Source organism: Vicugna pacos, unplaced genomic scaffold (assembly GCF_048564905.1).
Source record: "Vicugna pacos unplaced genomic scaffold, VicPac4 scaffold_275, whole genome shotgun sequence".
Taxonomy (NCBI): domain Eukaryota; kingdom Metazoa; phylum Chordata; class Mammalia; order Artiodactyla; family Camelidae; genus Vicugna; species Vicugna pacos.
Genome location: NW_027328954.1, coordinates 25,393 through 38,194, shown reverse-complemented (window position 1 = coordinate 38,194; position 12,802 = coordinate 25,393). Strand labels below are relative to the sequence as shown.

At 39.4% G+C, this 12,802-nt stretch overlaps 1 long non-coding RNA gene across 1 annotated transcript in view; it reads right to left on the bottom strand.

The window, feature by feature from the left end:
• Positions 1-2,598: 2,598 nt before the first annotated feature.
• Positions 2,599-12,802, bottom strand: part of LOC140695528 (uncharacterized) — a 25,266-nt gene continuing 15,062 nt past the window's right edge. Inside the window, exons 2-4 of the long non-coding RNA XR_012071178.1 lie at positions 4,308-4,429; positions 3,053-3,277; positions 2,599-2,871 (exon numbers count right to left, since the gene is read on the bottom strand). This is a non-coding gene — a long non-coding RNA (uncharacterized lncRNA). The remainder of the gene's footprint in view (positions 2,872-3,052; positions 3,278-4,307; positions 4,430-12,802) is intronic.

Below are 12,802 nucleotides of genomic sequence, written 5' to 3'. Positions count from 1 at the left end.
CAGCAGGCTGTAATTCTCCTATTTTGAGAGATAAGAAAACAGGAAGTGAAATAGGGTATATAGCTTGACAAAAGTCAGAGGACAAGTAAACTAAAGAGGATGAATTCAAACTCAGATCTGAATGCAGAGTCTGATCTTCCCACTCCGAGGGCTGGAAATTCCTTAACACACAGGGTCCCCAGCTCCTCTGCTTTGTTCCTGGCACCAAGCATTTCCCATGGCGATATTCTCCAGTTCTCAGACACAGCGCTCTGTGCAGCCAATAACCTCCATTCGACCTTGATCATCTACCTGTCACGCCCACCAGGCTTCACCAGGCAAGAAAGCTGGCTTTCAACTGCATACAAAGCCACCCCTGTTTTATCCTGGACTCTTCAGTGGCTTTTCCAGCGTAAACACAGCCATGAAAGTGCTCACAGTTTGTACATGAGCCACACTACCTCTCTCCATCTCTGTCCCCACCTATACTACTTTGCTATGACCATTTTGAGAATCTTGGAAACAAATTTTTAAAAACAGAAAAGAAAGGATTCTGTAACAAGTACTTAATACTTACAATTTTAAATGAGAAGTTACAAAGTGAGTATTTACAAACCGAATCTGCCTTCCTAGGTGTCAGTTTTAACAGTTAAAATATGCAATAGCAAAAAATTCTGACAAATAATTAACAAAAACATCAACAATAATCTGGAATAAACTCAAAAATAATGCCCATGTTGTACATGGTGGAAGTACAGGACTGTACTGTGGGGTAAAGTAAGAGGTGTGAAAGTAGAGACATCAACATTTTGTATGGAGGAAAGCAGTTTTGTAAAAATGTACGTTCTCCTAAAGATAATTCAAAAGTACTAAAAAATCCCACGACAGCACTTCTTTTTTTTTTTAACTTGAAAAATTATATTAGAATTCTTCAGGAATAATAAAGTCATAATACTAACCAAGAAAATTTGGGATCGAAAAGAGAATCAAAAAATCGCACTGTCAGATATTAAATAAATGTTTACAATATGTAAGATATAGTGCTAGTGTAAGAAAGTAAGATTGATAAAATAAACCATGAGCTCAAAAAGAGACTCTAGTGTACATAAGTATTCTTTACAGGTGGGATTTCAAGTTAAAAAGCAAAGTAGGAATTCAATAATTGTCTTGGGACAATCAGAGAATCCCCTGGAAAAAACAAATTCTATTCCAGTCATAATGACCGCAAGAAAAATTACAGAATGTGATGTGAATATTAGAAAGTACTAATAACAGCGAATATAATTCTTTGCTCATATTAATTCAACTTCTCTTCACTATAACAAGTACCATCATCATCTCCATCTTAGAGATTAAAAAAACCTACAGAAGAAATTTATACCATTATAAGAAAGTACTTCTAAGAATAATATCAGGAATAAAACCCAAAAAGAAGACATTTACAATCTTAAGATTATTTTGGGCCACAACAAAAATGAACCTACTGAACAAAATGAAAGGCAAAATATGACAAGGAAAAGCTCTCTGATACATGTTGATGAAGACAAGGGGTTAATGTTCATAATATACATAGAGCTGTCACAAAGCAACAAGAAGCTGCCTCACTTAAATGTGTGCAAAGGACAAAAGAGATCATTCACTTTTTAAAATTCAGATGGCTAATGAGTGAAAAATGCTCAATACCTCACTGGTCATCAAGTGCAAATTAAAACAATGAAAAAGTACTTTTGCTCATCATATTGGCACATATTTTTAAAAGATATTCTAGCTAGTGTCCATCTTTGAGAGAACAAACTGTGAGCGATCTTTTGGAGGATGACATGTCAATGGATATGTAAACTCTGAAAAACGTGTGTACACACAGGCTGAACTCCACATTTTGGAATCGTTTCATTTAGAAAAATTCAGTTCAAAAAGATGTACTTATCAGAGCATTTACACAGCACTGTTTACAATGGTGAGAAGAAAAGCTGAAGTGAAATCATATCCAGCGATAGAGAATTGGTTACATAAGTTATTCTACATCTTTTCATGCCCCACAGGAGAAGGAATTTCTTGATTCACTTGAAAGGAGCCTGTGATTTATGTAGTTGTCACATCCAAGGACTAAATTTCCAGAAAACTTAACGAAAATAATACTCATACAAGATCACAGGAATGTTTGTATAAGAAGTATGCCAGTCAAACACCCTTTCTGACAGTGGAAAATGGAGAAAACTTAAGTGTCCACCATCAAGACAATGATGCGGTAAATCACGGTGAGCTGTGGGCACTAAAGTTCCGGTGTTTCGGCGTGGTCCAAGGCCTTGTCCACAGTACGCTCCCACGAAAGGTGTCCTTACACAAGAGACCAAACCTGCATATCAGGAAAACCCTCTACTCTATCTGAAAGGACCGGGTGAGTCTGGAGAGAGAGGACGTCTGTGATATATACCTGAGTGAATAAACCGAGCTGCAGAAAACATATAGTATGGCCTTATTTTTCAATAAAGCATATATACACACACATAGACATAGATTTCTCATATACGTGTATGTATGTGTTTATTTATATGACATAGGCATAAAGGTCATGAAATATATACTCCACATTGTCAGCAGTTTTTACTCTCAGGAAAAAAGGGGAAGGGATGTAGGGGACTTTCGGTACCACAACAGATCTCTTTTCAGAATTTCAGTTAAGTATACTTGGAATTTAAAAGTTTATTTAAGTCCAAAGTAAAATGGACGAGGACTCCACAAGACAGAATGCTATACTAGTCATTAAAAATCATGCCAGGGGAGATAGAATATTGTAGAAAAATGTGTAATAAGCCGAATGGAAAATGGAGGTCTCCACACAGTATACAGGCACACATTGCTCGCTGGTTTTTATGACAGAGGTAATACACACTGATGAAAAGAACAGAAAATAGATGTTAATGTGTTAATTATTATCTCTGAGTACTGGCACCAGGATAGATCCATTTGACCCTTTTTTATACATTTATATTAAATACACACTATGTTTCATCTGAAAAATGCATTTTTAGATGTCTAGTACCACACATTGGAAAATTACACGAGTACTTACAGAAACAAATAACTAGGAGACACCGCAGCAGCGTCACAAAGTGTAGAAAGGGCGATCCTGAATAACACCGCGCAGTTACATAAGGACCCACAAAGTGAGAGCACCTGCTGTAACAGGGCGCGGCCCCCTTCCATTTGTCAGATGTGTCTTCAGGGCTGAGGCAGTTCTGAGCACGGCCAGTGTCAGTGCTGGTGTCTGGATGGATGCCACTGGAGGTGAGGGCACCTGCAAGCCGAGAGGAAGAACAGAAATCATCCTCTGCTTTTTCTGTCTTGTTTCCTTGTTACTTTTAAAGAGAGGCGGAAATAAGATAAACTGGATCTTTCCTACTGAAATTTCAGTAATGAAACCATTTTTAAAGTGATCACAACTTATATTCTGCCTATGACTGTCTTTTCAACAAAGCATCATATTTATAAAATGTTAATTAACTCAGTTAATTAACTCCCTGTTGAAACATTCTAGTAAAGAGCATGAACTGCAGTATGTAAAAGAACCACACCTGCAGTGACTAGCTCAGCTGTCTTGACGGCAGTGCAGTCAGCCCCCACCATCCCGTGGCCCTGAGCTCCTGATGCTGGTAAGAGAGCGCGCTGCTGCCTCAGATGGAAAGAAAAGGTGAAAGCATTTTCTGCAATCTACAGCACTGACAAAACATAACTGATAAATCCCAGGCTCCTTTGAGGCTGTCATTTTCCGTTTCTGGCCAACACCCGTCAATGAGCAGAACCACCCCATTCCCGAGTCATGGGACTCACGTGGGCAGAAGTTCTGGAGAAATTTCCAGGTATAGAATGTAAACCAACTATACATAAAACTCTGAAAAAGAAAAGATGCAATAATCTGATTTTGGAAGACACTAAAATATTCTCCTAAGCCTTAGTACTTGGAAAGGCTGGGCTTCTACTAAGCCACTTATTTATTTCACAGCCAATGAGCATCTCCCACAAACCCTGTTTCCCTGTGTCTGCTGGGAGCTTCAGGCACATTGATGTTGTCTATCTTATAAGTCACAAGGCAGAGGCGTGTGTCTCACGCTGGCAACTCTCACACAGGCTCAACTCCTAGCCTCACTGTATGAACTTGGCCCCATTTTCTCACCTGTTTATTTGGTACCTGTTCTTCTGTAAGCTGCCTGAAATGCTTATTGAAACAAGTCAGAAGAATGAGTGGGTAGAGAAATGGACAGATGGACAGGTGAGAGATGGGCAGAAAAACAGAGAGTCTCCAAGAGAAGGGGAGCAATCAAAATTACCTATGCAAAACCCTCTTCTAGTCAGGGAAGGAAACCACCACGGAGAAGTGTGAAGAGGCAGGTTGCTTAGGACTGTTTCCTGGATTCCATGAAAAGTCACACCAAGAGATGAGAGGGTAGAACTATAAATAATAAAAGAAAAAATCATGCATGTTTGAAAAATATATCTACATTATGTACTTTCTAAAGAATAGAGTCAAATTAGCAAGGCCCAATAACACAATCCTTGGGTATATACAGAAGTGAGAATCCCATCTCCAATCTGCAAGGCATCCCTTTGGAGCACTGAGAGTCTACACGGTGCAGTCATAAAGCCATCACCGCAAAAGCGATGCTATCCTGCACTTACGAGGAAAGAGCAGCTGTGCTCGGTCTGCCTACACGTGTCTTTTACACCCCTCAGCACCTCTACGGGGGAGGGACGCCTAGCGAGCCCCATCTCTGCAGGACAGAAAACAAGTCCAAGAGAGGCTAAGCCGACCTACCAATTCTCCATCTCACAGGACTTGTCACTCCAGACCAGGACTCGAACTCGGACCCACGTTTGTAACCACAGTACTACCGTATTTTATGTGCTTTTTGTGTGTATAATACATTTGTTTCTGGCATGAAAGGGTATTTAATAAATGATCGGTTGTCTTGTCTATCTCATTAGTTCACAATCTTTATATTTTTGAATTGTACTCTTCCCCTGGAGAAAGGAACGGAAAGAGCGGGGGTCAGAATGAGGTGGGGCTCCATTCTTTATCTGTTGCCTCATCTCATCCAAGTCCCCAAACAGGGAGAAAGAGCAAATGTTCTCTTCATCATTTAAAGAGAGGGCTCCAGTGACGGTGACTTACTCAACCCCAAAACCAAGTCTGGGGGAAGGGCACATGCAGCAACGAGAGCAGTATCACCTGTAGGAAGGCAAAAAGAGCTCAGGGGATGGCTCAATGGGTCAGCCTGATTTCATTTCAATCGATAATACAATAGCACACTCTAAAAAAACTAGAATGCAATGGATTTCCTCTTTCTTGACATCTAGCAAGTTTCCACATCTCACATGTAACATTGTCACGAACTAGTGAAAGGAAGAGTCCACAGACAAGGAAAATCAATGCCACAGGCAGGCTGAAACACAGGCTGGAGGAAAGGAAGGGAAAGGGCATAGTAAAGAAGAGGGGAAATTCTGGGAAAAAGACATCATCACAAGGACTCTCAAGCATCATCCAGCAATCATATAATCATTCTTTCAAGAGAGAGTTACTTAGGTCCTATTTTGTGCAACATTGTACAGTGGGCGAAGCAAGAGCACAGCGTCCATGGTGGCAGCAAGCTGCGGAGCTCCAATACACTTCTGATCCCGGTACCTTGCACACTTGTCCTCAGTATAAAGGCAAAATATATAGTAAAATAATCCAATGTAAACTCTATGCAATGCTGAAAAAAATTAAAGAATACCTAAATACCTGGACAGACACACCACGCACATTCCTGAATCAAATGACAGCATTCTTGGGATGGCAGTGCTCCCCAGAGCGATCCATATATTCAACGTGGACTCGATCACAATCCCAGTGGGTTCCTCTGCAGAAACTGACTATCTGCTGCTACAATTCATATGGGAATTCGAGGATCTCAGTAACCAAACCGTACTTGAAATAGAAGAACAGTTTGAGAGGACTTGTAATTCTCAATTTCAAACCTTACAACTGTATCTCCAGGTGAGATTAGAGGCCATTTTTAAGTTATAATTGTGTTTATCCTTATTTTCTAAATTCTGTACAACGAATATACCTGTTAGAATAAGAAATTTAAAAAGTAAGGTATCTTTTAAAACATGCAAACCTATTCATTCATTGGGAAAAAATATTTTGACTATAAAGAAGTAAACAAATATCTAGTGAAAAAGGACTATTTAAAAACAAGAGTGCATTTACATTTTTTGTAAATTGGAAACTGGAAAGCACAAACACATCAAGTTTCTAGGGAGAGTGTTGCAACATATTAATTGTTATTTCCAAAATTCTAATTGAACAATGAAAACTCAAGAAAGAGAAAATCTTGATTGACAGCCAACTGCAAACACATGGAGAGCAAAGGCCTAGAAATCACAGTTCCTTTAACTCTGCTACTAACTCAATAGGAGAGGAAATTCCTCAGTGAGGGGACAGTGGAATCCCATGCATAAGACAGGATACACAGTACAAACTGCACTAGAATTGGGGGTGATTTCCATAGAAGAATTCTAAAGTTACAACATTGATGAAAAACTATAAAAACACTGACAGACAGATTAAAACACACAGTCATATATATTATATAAAAACATATGAAGTCTGCCCCCATGTTGCATAGAAATACAAACATATTTGTTCATTTATGGGCACTGATTACTTTATCCCAGGTAGAATATTTCAACTAAAATAGATAATCAATAATACACTCCTCTTGTCAAAACTAGTTGATAAGTTACTCTGCTATGTATGCATAATGTGTCTAAGATAGATTTAAAATTAGTGAAAAAGATTTTTGTATGGTTTCTTGAACCCTTCTCAAAACACCAAGCTTAATTTTAAAATAAATCTGAGCAGTATTTCTATATGATCTTTTCCCTTGTGAAATGAACAACACAGTCTGTTGTCAAAATTCTTTCCTTACAATGATTCACGAGCACCGTATACTCACAAAACTGCTGGACAGCAAGGCACTATCCAGACACTGTGACAAATCAAATGAAACACAAGGAAGACAGTGACCCTATTCTGCAGGGCTTATAATCTGTTCCAACACCGGGTTTTTATTTGATTTGTTTGATTGGTTAGAAAAATAAAATCACTCAAGTACATTCTTCTTTGAGCATTATGTAAATCATGACTCTCTTTTTAGTGTCATGAGCAGGAAAGACTTGAGTATGAATTGATTAGATCAACTAGGCACAATCATCGCTGGAGCCTGTGTAATAAATAAGTACATGAGATCTAAAATAAACCTACACAGATCTCTGCAAGGAAAATGAAGAGGTGAGTTCCCCAATGAGAAAACAAACAATCAAGAAATCAAAAAAGGAAAACTTTTTCATTAATGATTCCAGGCAGTAGTGGAGCATGGTGGTGAAGATCACAAATGCTGGGGACAAACATGAGGGTCTGAAATCCCACAGCACTGGGTAGCTGTGACACTGATATTTCAGTGAAATTTTCTGCACCTCAGTCTCCTATCCATAGACTGGGGACAGCCACAGCACCCATCTCCTAGAACAGTCTTAAGAATTAAGTTATTTTTTATATAAAAGTTTAAATAAAATACCTCAGATTTTAAATATTACCCCAAAAGCTCAAGGAACAAAGAAAACAGTGATAAATTGGAGTTCATCAAATGTTAAAAATTTGCTTCAAAGGACACCATCCAGAAGGTGAAAAAACATCAGAGAGGAGAAAATTTTTTCAAATTATTTATCTGATTAAGTATTTGTATCTTCAAATAAAAGAAAAAACTCCTACAACTCAACAAGAAAAAGAGAACTCAATTAAAATGTGTATAAAGTATCTGAAAATGTATTTTTCAAAGAAAATATACAAATGGCCAATAAGCACAATCAAACGATGTTCAATATCATTAGCTGTAAAAGAAATCAAGTCAAAACCACTAGGAGAAACCGCTTCACACTTACTACAATAGGTTATAATAAAAAAAATGTGTAACAAGCACTAATGAAGACACAGAGGAAGCGGAGCGCGCAGCCCTTGCTTTTGAGGATGTAACACAGGGTGGCCACTTTAGAAAACAGCCTGGCAGGTCCTCAGAGAGTTGAACATTTGGTTTATGAATGACCCAGCATTTCTGCTCTCTGGTCACACAAGTAAGAGAACTGAAAACAAATGTCCACATAAAAATTCCTACAGGAGTATTCACGGCGCCATTACTCTTCACAAACAAAAAGCAGACACAACACAAACGACTATCACCTGATGAATGGGTAAACAGTAGGGCCCAGATATACAGTAGAATATAATTCAGCAATAGCAAAGCATAGAGTACTGACCCAGGCCACAACCTGGAAATACATTGAAAAAGTTACTCAGTGTGAAAGAAGTCAGTCACAATAGACAGTTCCATTTACATGAAATAACTTGTTTTACATGAAATGTCCAGCACAGGCAAATCCATAGAGAGAGAACAATGGCTGCCTGGGGCTGGGGGAGGATGAGGAAGATGGGAATGACTGCTTGTGCATACAGGGCTTCCTGTTGGGGGATGAAAATATTCTAAGATTGACTGCGATGCACAATTCTGGGCTTTGAGTAAAAACCGCTGCACATTTTAATGGGTGAATTGTATTAAAACTGTTAAGGACAAAAGCACCTAGGGCCGGAACCTTCAAATAGTAAATGCAAATTGCTAACTTTTATTACAGGAAGAAGAAACTGCCCTCAGCATGAAAGCAGGAGATCGGCAAATATGGGTTAACAGAATTGGACAAGAGCATTTCACTTGAAAGAGTTGCTGAGTGTACACGAAATATTCAGAAATAGGAAAATCAGCTTGACATCACGAAGAAGCATTCTGCTTCAAATGCAGATCAAGGATTCGGCAAGCCCAGCTGCTAGAAATAACCAGAGAAGAAACCTGGTTCTTACAACAAGCACCAGAGCCAACAAGGAAATGGTGGTGAGGAAAGCAGGCAGCCAAAAATCTGGAACAGTTTGCTACAAATAATTTCTCCACTGAAAATTCAAAAATAAAATGAAAGTGATGCAATGCTGAGCTGGCCTCACGTTAAAGGGCTTCCTCTGCTGCTCGACAGTTCTGTAACCCCGAATGAGAGACTCAGGAGAATCAGCATGGCTCCTGGCAGTCCCCAAGTGACTGCCCTCCAGCACGTTTACCACCATCACATCTGCCAGGGTTGTATTGCAGAGAAGAGACCAACTTCTAAAAGGCACAGGAAATGTTTACCAGGGAAGAAAAGGCTGCTGTCAGTCCTGGGACAGAGGCAGTGTGAGCAGAGGCCAGAAGGCTGCAGGTGAACTGGAGCAGGCCTGGGGCAGGAAGGGACCACGGAAGAGCAGATCTCAATTTTCTACTCTCTCTCCCTAGAGGTAGGAGAGATAAAGCCTGCATCCTTCTCACCTGGAACTGTGGGTTCTGGCTGGCAGAAGTCTTACGTACAGGGAATGAATACTCAAGACTCTGTGGAAAAAGTCACGAAAGAGAGAGGGCGTAGGGACCCAACTCCACGAGCCTCTCAAATGATCCCATATTTATTGTGTATAATCAAAGGAAAACGTCATTAACAGTTGTGTGATAGTAAGCAGGAACTTGGGGAAAGAAGGATGAGACAGAGATTGTAGAATCCACCATGAGTACAAAGGCTTAGTGTATCTTTAGGTAAGTCATGGGGTGAGGGGAATAAGATACATTCTTTAGACATGTGAATTACAAAGCAGACCACCAGACCAGCTAGGTCCTTGCTTGGGGGATAATAGAGTATCTAACTGCACACAAGCCCAGCCTTTATAGCTGTGGGCCTGGGTCATTGCTTTGCGATGAGCAGAGTGCTATCTAAAACATCATCTACGCAAGCAAAGCATTATCTCTGCTTTTTAAGGCAAGGAGACAGGAGTGAGGATGCACAGGCACTTGCTTGCAAAGCAGTTACTAAGCATACGTTTTCTTCTTAAATTTGACAGGCGGCTGGGGTCTGTTACAATTTGTTAACCCAATCATGGGCTCCCACATGGAACCATTATGGAGGACACCCTAAGGTGACAAATCCTGGCTCTGGGTCTTTTCCTGCCAGCTTCAGCCACTCTAGCAGAGTCTAGGCACATTCCTGAATAATGATCATACAGAACCACCCACACTGTTAACTCCTGGTGCTTGAAACTTAATTTTAGCTCTACACAACTTAACGTAGAAAAGTTTCAGAAATAAAAGATATTATATTTACTTTATATCTCATCATAGGACTGATTTTTCTGATTGCTCTAAGCTGCTTCTTCTTGGTAAAGCACCTAATTCTGCAGGTGAATTCAGTACTTTCTTTGGGCATAACTAGCCAGTTTGGGCTCGCTAACTTCTATTGGTCAAATACCGATACACTTAATTGATTTCATTGTTCATCAATTTCAGCTGGGAGCAGAGGGAGTGTCACTCTGTTCCTCAGCCCACCCTCAACCCTTATCATCAGCAACTCAGGCCTCCGGAAACCAAAAAAAGCTTTTGTTTCCCTTCTACAGTTTCAACAAACCCAACAGGATACATAAGCCTGGAGAAAGAATTCAACACAAATGTTAAAACAAAAATCAATAAACCTGAAGCAACTCCATCTCCGAATCATGATACACAATGACATGAGATTAAGTGTGTCAGGCCCAAAGCATGGGTGAGCCTGACCACCTGATTTCTATTCTTCAAAGGAAGGAAAGTTTTCCTATTTTTTATTATCACTCTGTCATTGTTTCTGATTAAGCCAAAAACTAGTTTATGAAATAATTAAGCATTGAAATAACAGATTTTTGTTGTATCAATTACAGAAGGCATTCAGAGGTGTTAGGAAAAACCACCTCTGTAAAAAATGCAAAATTTCTTCCACTGTGAAGAACACGTATACAAAATGCAACAGAGAATTCAAGCTCTTGTGGAGAGGAGCAAAAGCCACAGAATCAAAGCAAAGTCATTACTATGAGTCAACTCAAAATTCACTGGACAATCATGTTCAATGCATTCAATGAAATTTAAAGGCATACTGCAAACCATACACTTAATGATCTGCAGGCTAGAGGAAGAATTTCTCTCTTTAACAGACAAGAGTAATCAATAGGGTGCCCCACCAAACAAGGACCAAAGAACAATCAGGTTTTTAACAGTTCTGATATATCAGCATTTTCTAAAGATCAAAATCCAGAAATTTTAAACATTGATTCACACCACAATGAAACAAGCACTTAAAAAAAAAGAAAAGAAAATAAGCACATAGAACATGTACATAGATCAATGAGAATTTCTTGAGACGCTGGAAGAAACAGGCTATAGTCTTTTACTTGAGAAATAAAACTACTTTTAAAGATAAATGCTAAAACACATTTCATCATTCATGTTGCCTTGAAAAATCTGAGGCACTTGTATCTGATTAGAAAAGCAATTCTGAGTAATAGTGTGTTACAATTCAGAGCCAGTTTGCTTTAGAAGAAAAGAGAAAAGAAAAGCTACCGTTTCTCATATACTGCACAAAGTGTGAAGTGTCTCCCTGCCTCTTTCTCCTCCCGTTTTCTAAGCTCATGCTTCCCAACCCTTCTGAAACAAGTATGAGAACCTCTTATTCCCGCCAATATGCCAAATGACAAAAGAAAATCAATTTATTTGTGTAAGTATATGCTTAAACCTTGAACTGGAAGAGAAAGGTATCAGAAGTCTATATGGAACTTATTTCTACATTCCTGAAATCACACACACAAACGTTCACACAGACACAGACACAGACACATACCCCCTGGATTACTGGGAAATTCACAAACTTAGGATTTCCATCTTCTAGAAGATAACTTTGTAGTTAGTTTAAAATACAAAACTGTCAGCTTTGGAAAGCCTTGATCACCTGCTAAACCATCCAAATATCAAAGAGACCCAATTAGCCTTCTCGGTAGAATGTAATTTCCCATGATGGCAAAACATACCCTAAAAAGTCCTGGATCTAAGTCTCGTGTTTATCACTAGCTATGATCGTTTTTAAGCACATTAACAGATTCAGAAACTTATGTCTCAACAGCATTTATTCTTATTGAAATAGTATACGTGTTCATTTGCCTATACAGAGACCAGGTCCCATGATGGAGTTTAAGAGCTATTTTGTGTATTGCAATATTTATTTTTAAGTGCAGAAAAGGAGGGTGGGTATTACTCAGTTGTAGAGCACCTGCATAGCATGCACAATGTCCTGGCTTCAGTCCCCAGTACCTCAAAAAAAAAATAAATAAAATAAGGGCATATTTAAAAATGAGTAAAGTTATAAAAAAATGCAGACTAAAAACCACTGCAATCTAGGAGACACAATTACAATAAAAAAAAACAAGAGTTTCTATCAATTATTGGCTATTTGCCAATCGCAGAGACAACCAGAAATCACACCTGATAACCATCACGTGTGATTCTCAGCAACCCTACTAAGTAGACACGGATGGGAAACCAGGCTCTGCAGATGAGGAGACGGAGCTCAGAGGAGCCGGGGACGCTGACCGTCCTGCTTCCCGTGACACCACATCAGCCCAGGGCAAGCGCTGACGGAGCTGCAATGAGGGGACACCCAGCTGCATGGAACCTTGGGGCACTGGGGAGTCCCAGAAAACACTAAAAACTGTTCAGTGAAAAACCAGCTCAAATATAATACACTGTGCCACATTCTTTAAACAGGGAACATGAGTGAGACCTTTTTGATGCCTCCGTGTCCTTTCTGCCATCGTCAGTTACTTGCCCTCACAGCGTGACCAGTGATGAACTGGACCCCATATGAA